The 13409-nt window shown below is 38.5% G+C and overlaps 1 protein-coding gene across 3 annotated transcripts in view; it reads left to right on the plus strand.

Annotated features, from left to right (window-relative positions):
* Nucleotides 1–13409, plus strand: part of DIAPH3 (diaphanous related formin 3) — a 4946160-nt gene that overhangs the window by 1159675 nt on the left and 3773076 nt on the right. The gene's annotated exons all lie outside the window — the stretch shown is intronic.

Below are 13409 nucleotides of genomic sequence, written 5' to 3' on the forward strand. Positions count from 1 at the left end.
AGTCAACTAAACTACAAGGTGTCTTACAGTATGACTTGGATTTTCATGCATTTAAACATGGAAAGAACTGGAGTGTTTTGTGGGAGTGACCCATCTGTGGGTGTGGCTCAAATAGGGGTGTTCCTTGTGTTCAGTGTGGGTGGAGCTTAAGCGGCGCCAGAGCAGTACTTCGCCTAGAGCGCCGTTTCAGCTAAGGCCGGCCCTGACTCTGAGAGATTGTGGCAGTGTGTGTCATGCTCCATTTCCTCTCCCCTTCCAAAAGGGACCCACCCATCCTCTCCTGCTAGCTTCAGGAAATGCCCAAACTACTACTTAACCTCAGGTTGCCTGGTTCTTGCTCTGATTTTTTATTCCTCAATGCCACTGGAGCTGTGCATGATTCTCGACTCAGACTGTAGGTACCACATAAATTGCCTCTCTACAGTAGGTTAAATTGCTTGAAAAATGAAATGCTTTCAACACCAGTATGAGGTAAAAATCATTCCACTCTGTTAAAGGCCTTCTCTCCACCCAAGTTTAATATCTATAATGACTGCCTCTGCTCTAGTGTTATTTTTATTGGTTTCTATGTTTTAAAATGTTAGCACGCTTGTCTTCCTTCCACAAACCTACATCATTCATTCTCTTTTAAATAAGGTGTTATTTTGTTAATCTTTTTTATTAGTACTACCATACACAATTTGTAGTCCTGATTTAAAAATGAAATAGCCCTGTAATAAGGTAGTAAAGTTAAACCGACTTTCCTTTGATATTACCAGTACAGCCCCTCATTCTGGAAAGCAGGAAACTTTTTATACCATCATAATGAAAACATAAAATATTCCTCTGATAATACATTCTACTTATTAGTCACTCCAAATGTTTTATTTGCTCTGCCCCTGTGCTTGGTGACCCTCAAGCCTTCCTCAGTCAGAATCTGCATGTTCATTACTCTTTACTAAGGATTTACCCCAGTACAGTACGAGAGTGAGGCTCTTTTCGAGGGGCAGTCATATAGAGATAGCCATGAAGGTGTGCTTGTGCTCTTCCTGGTATCCTGACAGGATATTTGTATGGCCTAACACCACCCCTTGGTTGGCAGGGATGAGCTTGCCCACATCATCTTGGAGATCCATGGCACCTTTCCTGTGAGAACTTGCAGTCATGTTCTGTATAATTGAGACTACCAACAAGTAGTTTGTTGAGTTCAAAGTCCATCTCTATTATGTGCACCACACTTTCAATTCTTGTCTAAGGGATTCTGGCTGTATGAATCCTGCTGCACCCTGTCCCCCACCCAGTATGGGCATGCCAATCCTCCCTTATCAGCTCCATCAAAAGTCACACACTGGTCATCTGGGCTGTAGTCGGGGCTTTATCACTTTATGCACCAGAGTAGCATTAGTCACCCAAAATTCAACTAGCAATAAATTACCCCCTAGAGTTTCCTGTCACTAGTCTCCTTTATAATGTCAACTGTTTTAAAGTAATGGGTGCCATCATATTTTCTGTGTCACTTACTGATCATTGAGGCAATTCAAAGTTTATCAGAAAGGCTGCTGTCTCACACACAATGCCAAGTCACTGATAACACTGAAAAACAAAACATTCCTGGTTGGTTCTTATCTAACCATACCACCAATAGTGACTATCACTCTATCTACCTTCATTATCTGGAGACTTTTAAAGGTTACCAGTAACAATTTATAACTGGATACGCTTAAAAAAATAACAGACACTTAATAATGTACTTAAAAATGTATCTGCCTTCCCCTTAAATTATTGCCCCCTAGGTATTGCAGTTAGCTACTTCAGTACCACTTTCTTAGGTATTCCATACTCTGTAGGTCTGTTTTGTACTAAATAAAATATTCATCTTCCTTCTGGATGTTGAGATAAAGCAAATTATCTCAAGTACAGAGAAGGCTTGGAAACAGTGGTAGTTATCACTGACTGTACAAACTAAGCAAACATGCACTACACTTATAAACAAAGTTGAAAGGCTGAAACAAAACATTATGCAGTCTTGCTTACATCAGCTGCCATAAGAACATCCCAAAACTACATTAGTAAAGCCTGGAAGAAGAAGAAAAAACAAAAAAAAAAACAACCAGCTCACTCAGGAATGCTGAAAAAAGCATTGCTACCGTATTTACCAAAACATCATAGACTCAGCAAGCCAGCAAAGGTACTTTAGATAATATCATTGTCTATGTGGTTCATTCAGCTTGTGACAGATGAATGTAAGACAATTAAAACTACTTAATCCCACCATTCTTTTCCCTGACCACCTAATTTCTGAATATTTTCAGCTTCCCTCTGAGGCCATAGTTTAACCATTTGCAATATTTATTGATAGGTCTATCTTTAAACTGTATGTTCCTAAACCTTAGAAGAACTTTTATGTAATATGTCTTCATAAAGGAAACAAGCAAATAAACCTTTCTTAGTATAAATACATTGGCATTCTACCGTTATCATCAGTCCCCTTTTTCCTATTTTTTTCATGGGACTAGGGTGTCATGTCAGATGTCATCTTTCGATTCAATGCCACTCTGCTCCATTTTTCAACAGTCATGCATGATTGTCACAAGTGTTTTCTCACACAAATCAGCTGTGTCTGTGCTGGATGCCTTTGTTTCTTCTTCTCTTCATCCTGTCTGTCTGTCCCAAATCATCACCAGATTATATTCTGCTTTCCTGATAATGTGCACAAAACCACTGTAGTCCATTCTTTGTCCTTCTCGACAATTGGGACTCTGCTCCAATGTCTCCATTTCTTTGTTTATTAAACTACGACAAGGAGGCAGGATGCTTTAAAAAAACAAACTCCAAACACAAACCAGGGCACCAAACACCAAGAGGTCCAAAAATGCACGAGATTGTGGATCAGGCAGACAGCTGTGTAATGAACATTAACACACTCCAAATCCTTTGTATTTCTTTGTTTATCCCACAGTGTGCATAATACTGTATGTTGCAGGCACTTCATCTCCCTCACCTCTAGCTTCCTCAACTGCTCTACATTTACTCCCAGGTTTCTGTCCCATACAGTACTACTGGTCGGACCAGTGTTTTGTACTCCTTACTTCAAATTCTTTGGCATTTTTCTATCACACACTACCCTAACAGTTTGTGCCATTTGGCTGCAGCCCCTCTGATTCTAGCTTTGACCTCCTCATTCAAACTTCCCTTCTCCTCAAACACCCATCCCAAATACTTGAAGCTGTTAACCCGTTCCACAGTTTTCTTTTCTGCCTCAGTTCTAAGATTTTTCCAACTCACCCCCCACTTGCTATCATTACAGTTATCTTATGTGTACTCACTGCCATTATATCACCTCTCTCTAAAATAGTAGAGAAATGTATATAAAAGCAACTCCTGCAGCATCTAATTAATAATTTGTTGTTATGATGGATTTTGCCCAGTGTATATTACATAAACTGCTTTAGTATCTTTCCTGAATGCTGTCAAACATTAAAAAGATAAAGGCCTTTTGACACCTCAAATTTCCTAGACTATTCTCAAACCTTCGATACTGTATACAATCCCCCTTCTCTACAGATTATTCAAATGGGATCTTAGCTGTAACACCAAAAAGAAACTACTCTACTGATTAGTCACAAGCTTTGGGATGGTCCCAAGCATACTTTGACTTTCTCCGTACTACCATAGGCGGTCTGCATAGTTTTGTATTATAATTCTATGTAGCATTTATATGAATGATGTGTGTATACCATTCTCAAATGCTGATTTAGTCAATTATACCTATGACTCCCCTTTCATCTGCTCTGCCAGCTCCCTTACTCAGTCACAGCATATTACTTAATAAAACTTTCAATATTTAGAACAGTGGATAACTGAATTTCAGTTTGTAAATGCCACTAAAACTAAGCAGTGGAAAAACATTACTGCTACTAACCCCTTTTACACACCTCAGCTGTATTAACTAATATTCCCAAAACCCAGGTGCAAAAGCTAAAACTTAAAACAAAATTGCTAATTATGCAGAAAATGTCTCCAACAGAACTCACCATTACAGAGCTTTGCAAACCATTGACTGGTTAAAACACTTACTGACCTTTTATCAGTTAAAGGCAACACACAATCTATATTTAAAGTCAATTTTAATGTCTGACCGTTTCCATCATTATTACAAAATATATACCTACAAGACATCTAGAATCCAAAACTTCATAAAGAGTACTTAAAGCAAATCATTTTGGTGACTTTTCTCTGTAAATGTTGGCAAAACATGGAACTCCGTACCTCCATATCTTGGAACAGAACTTAATTATTTACATGATAAAGCATTCTGTTATGGTTATGTTGTATCCTCTTGGATGTGTTCCTCTACCTGAATTTTTCCTCTTGCCTCACTCTTGAATACCCATCTATATAGCTAATGCATTCAAAATAAGAATTCATTTCCTTTACATTGTTATAGGCTTATACCTTCCATCATTGTACTATTCTTATACATTTAATTATTTTCTCTTTCCCTGATCTTAGCTTTTTCATTTGTACTCTCTGGCTTACCGTGTCTCATTTATCACGTTATAACATCATGCATGTAAAATCCTTACTTTCTTGTTCCTTGTTTTTCAACTTATACTGTACTGTAACTATACCTTCTGTCATCTCCATTCCTTTAATTACCACATTTTCTTTAATATTTCATTACCTTTTTGTGTTATTATTGACCTTTGTTATATATGCACCCTCTTGAAGTGCTGTAAGCAAGGTACTATTGTGTTTTTTTTACATCGTTTTGAATTTAAATGTTTATTGAATTTGTTGCTTTTTTAGGAACCTTTCTTGCTGGGCCTCCACTAAAAATGGGCTTATGCTCAGTCACACTTTACTAGTTATGGAGTAAATAAATATTTATTATTTAGCCTTTTTAGCTGTTAATTTGAAAATGTTCTGTTTTTGTTATTGTACTGTGTCCCATCCTTTCTTCAAACTGCTATGATTCTTTACACTTCTTGTTTAAATGTCATAGCCAACACGTTTTGGTGAGGAGGAGAGCCATGTCCTTCAGTGCCTGACAAAAGAATAAATGTTTCTTCCCCAGTAGATGTTCTGCCTCCTTACTAACCCTCTCCATCTCTTCCTTATTTTTTTTTTAATCTGCCTCATTACACCTGTTGTGAAATTCTCAGTTTTTCCTTCTTGGCTTTAGTCGGCAAGTACATTTGATGTAGACACACATCTAGAATGTACAATATCTAGTTTCCATTTTAAGATCACTTTTAAAAATGGTCTCATTTCTTAGCTGAAGTTTGTTCACATTTTTATTGATTCTTTATACTAGCTAACAAATGTCTTTCTACAAATATGCATGAAATCTCCATTGTCTTTCTGAGGAGTGGGTGTTGAATTAATGCTTACCATACTGCAAGGGAGACTGATGCAGTAGCACTATTGCATGTTCTTATTTCAGACTAAGTACACCACCTGTTGAGTGGTAATATAAAATGTATCTGTTTGTGATCTTGTTTTGAATCTGCTAAAGTAGTTAGGTGTATTATGTTGACTTCTGGTTTAGTAAATGAAATCAAGGAGAAGATGCATTACCTTCAGAGAGGACTGCATTGCAGTCTCACATATTTATGTATATATGCATTAATTCATTCCATTTGTTAACCAATGTAGTCCATCTTGGGTAAGTGCCCACTTTCAGTGAAGGGCCAGGGAGAAAAGCTACAAAATGCACATTTTTAAATTTAGATAAAATGCACAACAGCAACAGTCAAGTTAATTACATAAATGACAAAAAGTATAAAGCAGTATTGTTTGCCTTGGGGAAATAAGCTAGTTGCATTAATAATTAAATATGTTCTGTGGTTCACTATACAGCAATATCCTTTTGTAATACTATCATTTTGTCACCATTCTATGGAATTCTGTCTGAATAGTCCTTGGAGGTAAATAAATTGCAGTACATGTTGCGCCTATATACCCTTTGACTCCCACTTAACATCTGTTTGCATGTAACAATATTTTGCACATGGAAGGGTCAAGCTCTTGTAATGCAACTCTTCTCTTTGTCCTGTCAGATAAGAACAGTACTTCATATAACCAATATCCCCCATTATTAAGCCATTGTGGTCCTGGGGAATGTACATCTTCTAGCGCAGCAATCCGAGGTCTTAATTTTTTAAGCAAAAAACACAATAACATGGAACTGCTGAATAGCTGCAAATAAAACTTTACTGGCCAGTAAAGTTTTATTTGCAGGTATTCAGCAGCTCCATGTTGTTGTGTTTTTTTGCTTTATTAAATTTTTTTAAGATAAGGTAAGACTTTATTTTTCTTGAATGGATTGTTAACCCATTAACACGCCATTTTGCAGAAGTTATCCCTTGTCCTTGTCAAGTAGTTCTTTTTATCTTTGCATGTATAATGTGATACGCTATTTCTTGCATTTTAACACTCAGTCCCTGTACCATTTCATTTATTTAGTTATTTTACATTTGTTTACTGGGATAGTCCGACTGGATACATGTCCATTTTCAGCGGTGGCCCGGGGAGAAAAGCTCCACAAAGACAAACTTACATAGATACTGCAAGGTGGAGGAGGATGGAACCCAACCATCAGAACAACTATAGATTACACAGAAGTTAGCAAACAATTATAAAAACAAAGTGATTATATACAATGGGTTAGTAGTGATTCCCTAGTAGGGACTCACAATTGTCATGGCAGAGAATTAAAAGTAAGACACATCAGATTGGAAGCGCAGCTTGGTGATGTAGTTACTAGTTATGATAATTGCAGAATATGCTTTTAGTTTATAACATAATCAGGGTTGGTACATGGGCATACCCAATTCACTTTGAGATACTGTTTGAGGTTTTTGGTTTTTTTTTAAGAGACTTTTGGAGGATTGTAGGGTTATATAGTTTGGCAACGAATTCCAGGTTTTACCAATGAAGTTGGCAGACGGGGATTCACCAGCAGAGCTATTAGCTTTGTGGGTTTGGACCAGTAGTTTATGGGCTGACTGTAGGGATCTTAGATTGCTATATGGCTTAATATTATTTTTAAGTGAGGTGGTATCCTCAGGGTGGTACAAAATTTTGTGCGCTATTAAGAGTTGATTGAATTGAATTAAGCTGGGCAGTTCTAGCCACTCTAGTTGTTTAAGGTTCTGGCAGTGGTGGGTTCTATAGTTGGAGACAGTGGCAAATCTGGCAATATGATTGTAGCTATGGGACAGCTTACCTAGTTCGGATTTGTTGAGGTTTGAGAGTACAGGCGAGGCATATAAGAGAGTAGAGAGTAGGTGTGATCAGGCGATTGCAGTCCTAGTCAGTGGGGTTAAAAATATCTTGTTTCTATACAGTGATCCAAGCTTCTTATTGATGGTCTTTATGGTTTTGTTGACCTGTAAGTCAAATTTGAGATTATTGTGTATGATGACCCCTAGCAGTTTTGTGTGATTATCTGGGGAAATAGTGGTACCATTGTTAGATGTGACAGAGAATGAAAGTGTGGTGGATCCACTAGTGGGAGAGAAGAGTAGAAGTTTAGTTTTATTGGGGTTCAGAAGTAGGCGTTGATCGGTGAGCCTGTTCTCGATAGTGTTAAATGTATTTTGGGTTAAGATTTTCAAGTCGGATGGGGAGGTGGCTGAGCAGATGAGTGGAATCATCTGCGTATTGGATGCAGGTGGTTTTAGGGGATAGCAGTGTGGAGGTTGTTGATAAAAGTAGAGAAAAGTAATGGACCTAGTATGGACCCTTGAGGGACACCAAGTGTGAGAGGTAACTGGCTGGAGAGTTTGCCCTGCCATAGTATTGCCTGCTGTCTATCAGTCAGGTAGGACTGGAACCACTGGATAGCAGGCTTGTTGAGGGAAATAGATTTTAGTGAAAGAATGAGAAGTTCATGGTTGACCATGTCAAAGGCATTTGATAGGTCAAGAAAGAGGGCAGAGGTTAGCCTATTGTCATTCCTGCTTTGGTTTATGGCAGTAGTAAAGGAAAGGAGGGCTGAGGTGGTGCTGTGGTATAGTAAGTTATTCTGTGAAAGGTATTGCATTAGCTGCTTGTGTACACATTTCTCCATTATTTTGGCTAGTGGGGAAAGAATGGCAATGGGTCTATAGTTGGATATGTCTGAGGAGATACCATCTTTATGGAGTGGGATGATGTGAGATATTTTCCAGAGGGAGGGGATAGCATTTTCGGATAAGGTTCTGTTGATGAGGATAGATATGGGATATGCAATGGCATCTGCAGCTATTTGCAGGTACTCTGCAGGGAGGAGGTCAGCAGCGAGGGTGGCAAGTTTTAGATTTTTTAGAAGTGTTTTGATAAAACTAGTGGATATTGGTTGGAAGCCAAATTTCGGGTGATTATTAGGTAGATTAGGCATGTGGTTTAAGTTAGAGGGGGTTAGTTGATTTGCTAGGGATTGGATTGTTTCATTGAAAAAGTTATTAAAGGCGCTAGCTGTTGTCTCTGGAGAACTATGGGTGTAGTTAGCCGGGGTTGGGGTGGTGGAATGACCTGGACAAAGTAGTTGATTTAAGCCTGCCAGAACTTTTGAGGGTTGTTGTGGTGTTTTTGTAGGAGATTTTGGTAGAAGCTTTTTTTATCCAGTAAAATAGATTTTTTGTATCATTCCTGAATTGACGATATTTAAGATGATCGAGTGGGGCTTTGGTTATTCTCCAGCTGGCCCAGGCTCTGTTTCTAGTTTTGATTTTTGCTTTGGTATCTTTTGAGAGCCATGGTGCTGTATTTGATCTAGTTTTTATTGTACATGCTGGAGAATGGGAATCAAGGATACTTAGGAATTTAGTGTTAAAGTGATCTATGGCCTCCTGTAATGTTAGATTTTTTTAGTTTTGACCAGTCAACTGCTTTTAATTCATTTTGGAATATAGCAGCATCAAAGTTTTTCCTGTTTCTAAATGTTTTATATTTGGGCTGGTGAGGGTTTTCCTGCCTTATGTTTTATGATATAGGTTAGACAATGGTCGCTGAGGTCATCAGGGAGAGTACCAGCTGTGTACAGTTGGGGTTGGTTATTAACTAGGATCCAGTCTAGAATACTTTCCTTGTTGGTTGGTTTATTTATCCTAGTGGGAGAGGTTATGGTCTGTTTAAACCCAGATAAGTTTATATGAGTGAGGGGGGGGGGGTCGGAAGAGCAGGGGTACCAGTCGGTGTTAAAATCACCAAGAACTATGGTTTCTTGGGGATAGGTAGTGGATAAACCAGTAAAGGAGATGATCTAGGGTATTTAGGTTGTTGCCTGGTGGAATGTATGCACAGACGATGTTCAAGTGTTTGTTTTGGTTAATTTGTAGCTTGGTTATGAGGAGTTCCGCGTTACTGAATTGGGGAGGTTGAATGGTATCTCTCTTAACGGTTAGAGTATTTTTGTAAAGGACTGCTATCTCACCTCCTTTCTTTGTAGTACGGTCTAACCGGTGAATATTGTATCCTGGAGGTAGTATCTCATGGTCAGTAGTACTGGGCTTTAGCCTGGTTTCCGTAAGTCACATAATGTCTGGGGAGTGGGTTGCTAGGAGGGCGTGTAGGTTGGGAATCTTATTGTTAATACTTCTAATATTTAGGTGAAATGCTAGGAGGGAACTAGGGAGTATTCATGGGTAGCTTGACTGTGGGAGTTGTGGTATGGGAGTGGAGGTTATTGGGTGTGGGTGGGCCAGGGTTGGGATGAATGTCTCCATGTGTTATAAGGTTATAGTGACAGGATATTCTGAGCTTTAGGAGTTTGTTTATAAGCTTTATATAGTCATTGTCTTTAGGATTATGTTTTGTGGCTGTACAGGGGTGGCATTTTATAGAGGGTGGTATATTCGGTGTGCAGGGGAAGGTAAAGTGTTTGGTGTTGTGTGAAGTCGTGTCTGTCTGACCATTTGGGTAGTGAATACCATAGTCAAGTGTTTGTTCATAAGCAGTGAGATGGTAAAATAGAAACAGTATAGGCATTTGGGTAATTAGTGTTTTTTTGCTTGTTTGCATTTTGATAGGAGACGAGCCAAATTTGATGGCTGACTGTGCTAACAGGGTGTGGAAGAATGAGAGAGAAGGACATAGGTTAAGGGGGCAGGGTTGCTCAATGATGTGTGAGGTGCTGATTGGTACTTAGCAGGAGGGGAGTGGAAAGGGAATGGCAAAGTCTAGTTTAAATTTAGCACTAGTGAGGGCAGGGAGGGGAGCAGAGCGAGCCGAGCGCAGCAATGCTAACACTGACTCTGAGAGTTACCTTGGGCTTTTGGTTTGTATGATTGTATGTAAGCAGTGTTGTTGGCTGTACTTTAATTCGTTTTGTTCTTTTTTAATTTTACACCAATTTTCAGGCTAAGTTTAATTGTATCCTAGGGGTAAACTAGCAAGTGTAGTCAATAAGGAAGGAACAAAATTACTTTACCAAATTAAAAAGTAAATGCTTGGGACTGGAACACTGTGAGTGTAAGGCTGATTCAAAGTAGTATAGCCCAATCTAGTGACAGTTGGCTAGATCCCTTCACTGTTGTTGTGCATACACCATTAAGCCTCAACAGTTTACAAAAACTAAATTGTAGTTCACCTATTACAGTTGAAAAGCTGGAGGGAGTCAGGTTCTTGCTTCCCAGAGGTTTTACTTAGTTAAGATAGCGAGCTTCAGTGGAGAAGGTAGAAATTACTTTATGCAGTGAATCCCAGGTGGGGGTCACTCAGGAAAGAAACCAGTGCAAACTGAAAAATAAAGGTAAATAAGGCAGAATTAGTGCAAAGGTTACAAGAATGTGAAGTGGAGAGCATGCAAGGAATAGAACTGGCGAGTAAAATTAATTATATTGCATAATTATAATTAAAATTGATTATAGTGCATACAGTATCAGCACTGTAAAACCACAGACTAAGAGCAGTAACATACAGCCTCTAAGTCCAGTGATAACAGCTGTATACTTCAGTGAATACAAACAGGATATAATGCACAAAGCAAAGTATGGCTGCTTTAGGGCAATAATTCTAGAGCTATGTTATTCAGTATGAACTAACAGTAACATGAACTGCATTCACTTAGCCTTCTATAAAAGCAATTATAAAGTCTAGCCTGTAAGTCTTCTAAGTACAGTAGCATGCCATAGGAATGCTTACAAATGCAATCAGAACATGAATGACCTCCGCAAAACAGTCAGCAGGATGCCTGCCAGATATTCAACAATCAAAGCTCTACCGTCATAAAACAAGATAAAAAAACAAGCAGTTTTTAAGTTAGAACATTAGCTAGCTCTCAAAACATATGGGAGTTCTGAACAGCAGTTACAGCTTAGCACCATCAAATACCTCAGTAGTTAACAGTAATAACCAAATAAATCAGCAGCTAACAGTAATGCAAAGTAACTTACTTGCTGTGCAGGCACAATGAACAGAGGGGTAGGGAAGGTACAACAGCTACAGGATGAAGTTAATGTGAGTCAGGTAGTAGAGAGTTTGATTAAAGATGGCACCTTAAGAGAGGGTTGACTAATGAAGATAATCAAGGGGGGGTGGGAGTGGCAGATAGGGAGATTGGAGAGTCATGTCTTAGATTTTCATTAGACCATGTCTTAGATTTTCACTTCTCATTATCAAATTCAAACTCTTCAATGAAAATTAAGGCCCAAGTAAGTCCATCCTTGTACCAAACGTAATACAAATTCTGTACAACAAAGTTAAGTTGAATAACTTTAATAATTTTCATAACTTTTGAAGATATTAATTCAACAAAAATATTCTGTAAAATCATTTTACCTAGGCCATTATACATATTTGTCTCTTACATTTAAATAAATTACTAGGTACCTCGTTAACTACCCTCACTCACTCTGATTAATCAACTTCGGTAATGCTTCGAGTAATTTAATAATATTTGAAGTAGCACCTCTTTCTCTCCTTTTAACATCTAAGCAGTTTTCATCTGAGTAAAATTCTAATGCTGGACATATTGTGGGATAATGCCTGCATGGCAATTATATTTAAAAAAAATAACCAGTGGCATTGACTACCCGAGTAGGGAGTTCAGTTCAGTGTTGCTTGCATTTTGCCCTAAGCAACGGGCTTTCTAGAGTAATCACTTGGTTGTTTAATCTAAAACTATATTCAGATCTTTGATTTATTAACCATAGTCTACAGGTAAGAGAGGCCTCCCCACTCTGCATAGGTATTTGCAACTTAATTCTCCACTATTAAACATTATTTAACTCATTGTGGTGAAAGAAGAAAGTACAGTTGTGTAAGCTGAACTTGACATAACAGGAGATGTTCAAGTGATCACTGCTGCAGTAGCCTTAGCTTTAATGGGGTGTATCCTGACAAGGATATAACAGCAGGGCTGCTTCCAAAGCTTCGAGGCACCTTCCATGTGCCCCAACTGTCTGGTTTGAGCTGAGCTGAATAAAAGACAAGTTTGGGCTTGAATCCCTTCAGAGCATTCCTGCCAGCAGAAAGGGGAGGCTAATCCCTAAAAGGATAAGGCTAGGAATAACACAAAATAAATGTCCACACACTGGCTTGAACAACACACCAATAAAACAAGGGTGGTGGAGGGAGGGAGCATCTACTGCATAACTCGTCATTCAAACATCTGCTGTTATGGTAAGTTCAGCTTACACAACTGGACGATGTTTTTTCATATTGATCACTGCTGCAGTAGACTTTATATGGATAGATTACCATAGCTAACTATATTTGGGAGGTTGAAGAGTCCAGGAGCCCCTGGAGAATGGTCCTAGTAAAGCATGAGCTAGACCTACAGAAGGAATCCACTTTATAGTGCTTTGTAAAAATATATACAAAGGGTAAAGTAGCAACTTCTGGACTACTTCTAGAATCCAGTCCTTATCAAAAAGCCTGTTTTCTATATGTTAAGGACCTCAAGTTGGACAGATTATCTGGTTCGCATAGAGCAAGTGTTAGTTTCTTTAACACAAAATTAAAATCCCAAGGAGAGGCCACTGGTTTACTTGGAGGCCTCTTAAGTAAAATTGTTTTCAAGAACATTTTGTCATGGACTGCCTTGAAAGAGGAAAATCCATGGGCAGACGTGCTGAAATAGCCAATAAATGAACCTAGATGGAGAAACAAGAAAGGCCGTAGTAATGTAACTCACACAAATGTAAAACAAGAGAACAACTAGCCCCAAATTGGGTACTGGTTACTGGTTATGTTGTTGGCACCAACTAGAAAACCTTTAAGTAACACAATTTCTCCACAGAAAATAGTTTATCAGTTAGATGACACTACTTAAAGTGACAGGAACAGGGAGTGCTCTGTTTAAAACTACATTAGTCTTGAGGCAGTCTGTTAAAACACAACACTACCAGCTTTAAAATAACGTCCCTGTAGCAGAAAGTAAAAATATAAGTTCCCTTTTGAGAAACCATTCCATTTTCTTATAGACCCACATCAGGAAAGTA

The sequence above is a fragment of the Protopterus annectens genome, chromosome 5.part1, assembly GCF_019279795.1.
Source record: "Protopterus annectens isolate FY-2018-M chromosome 5.part1, PAN1.0, whole genome shotgun sequence".
Lineage (NCBI taxonomy): Eukaryota > Metazoa > Chordata > Ceratodontiformes > Protopteridae > Protopterus > Protopterus annectens.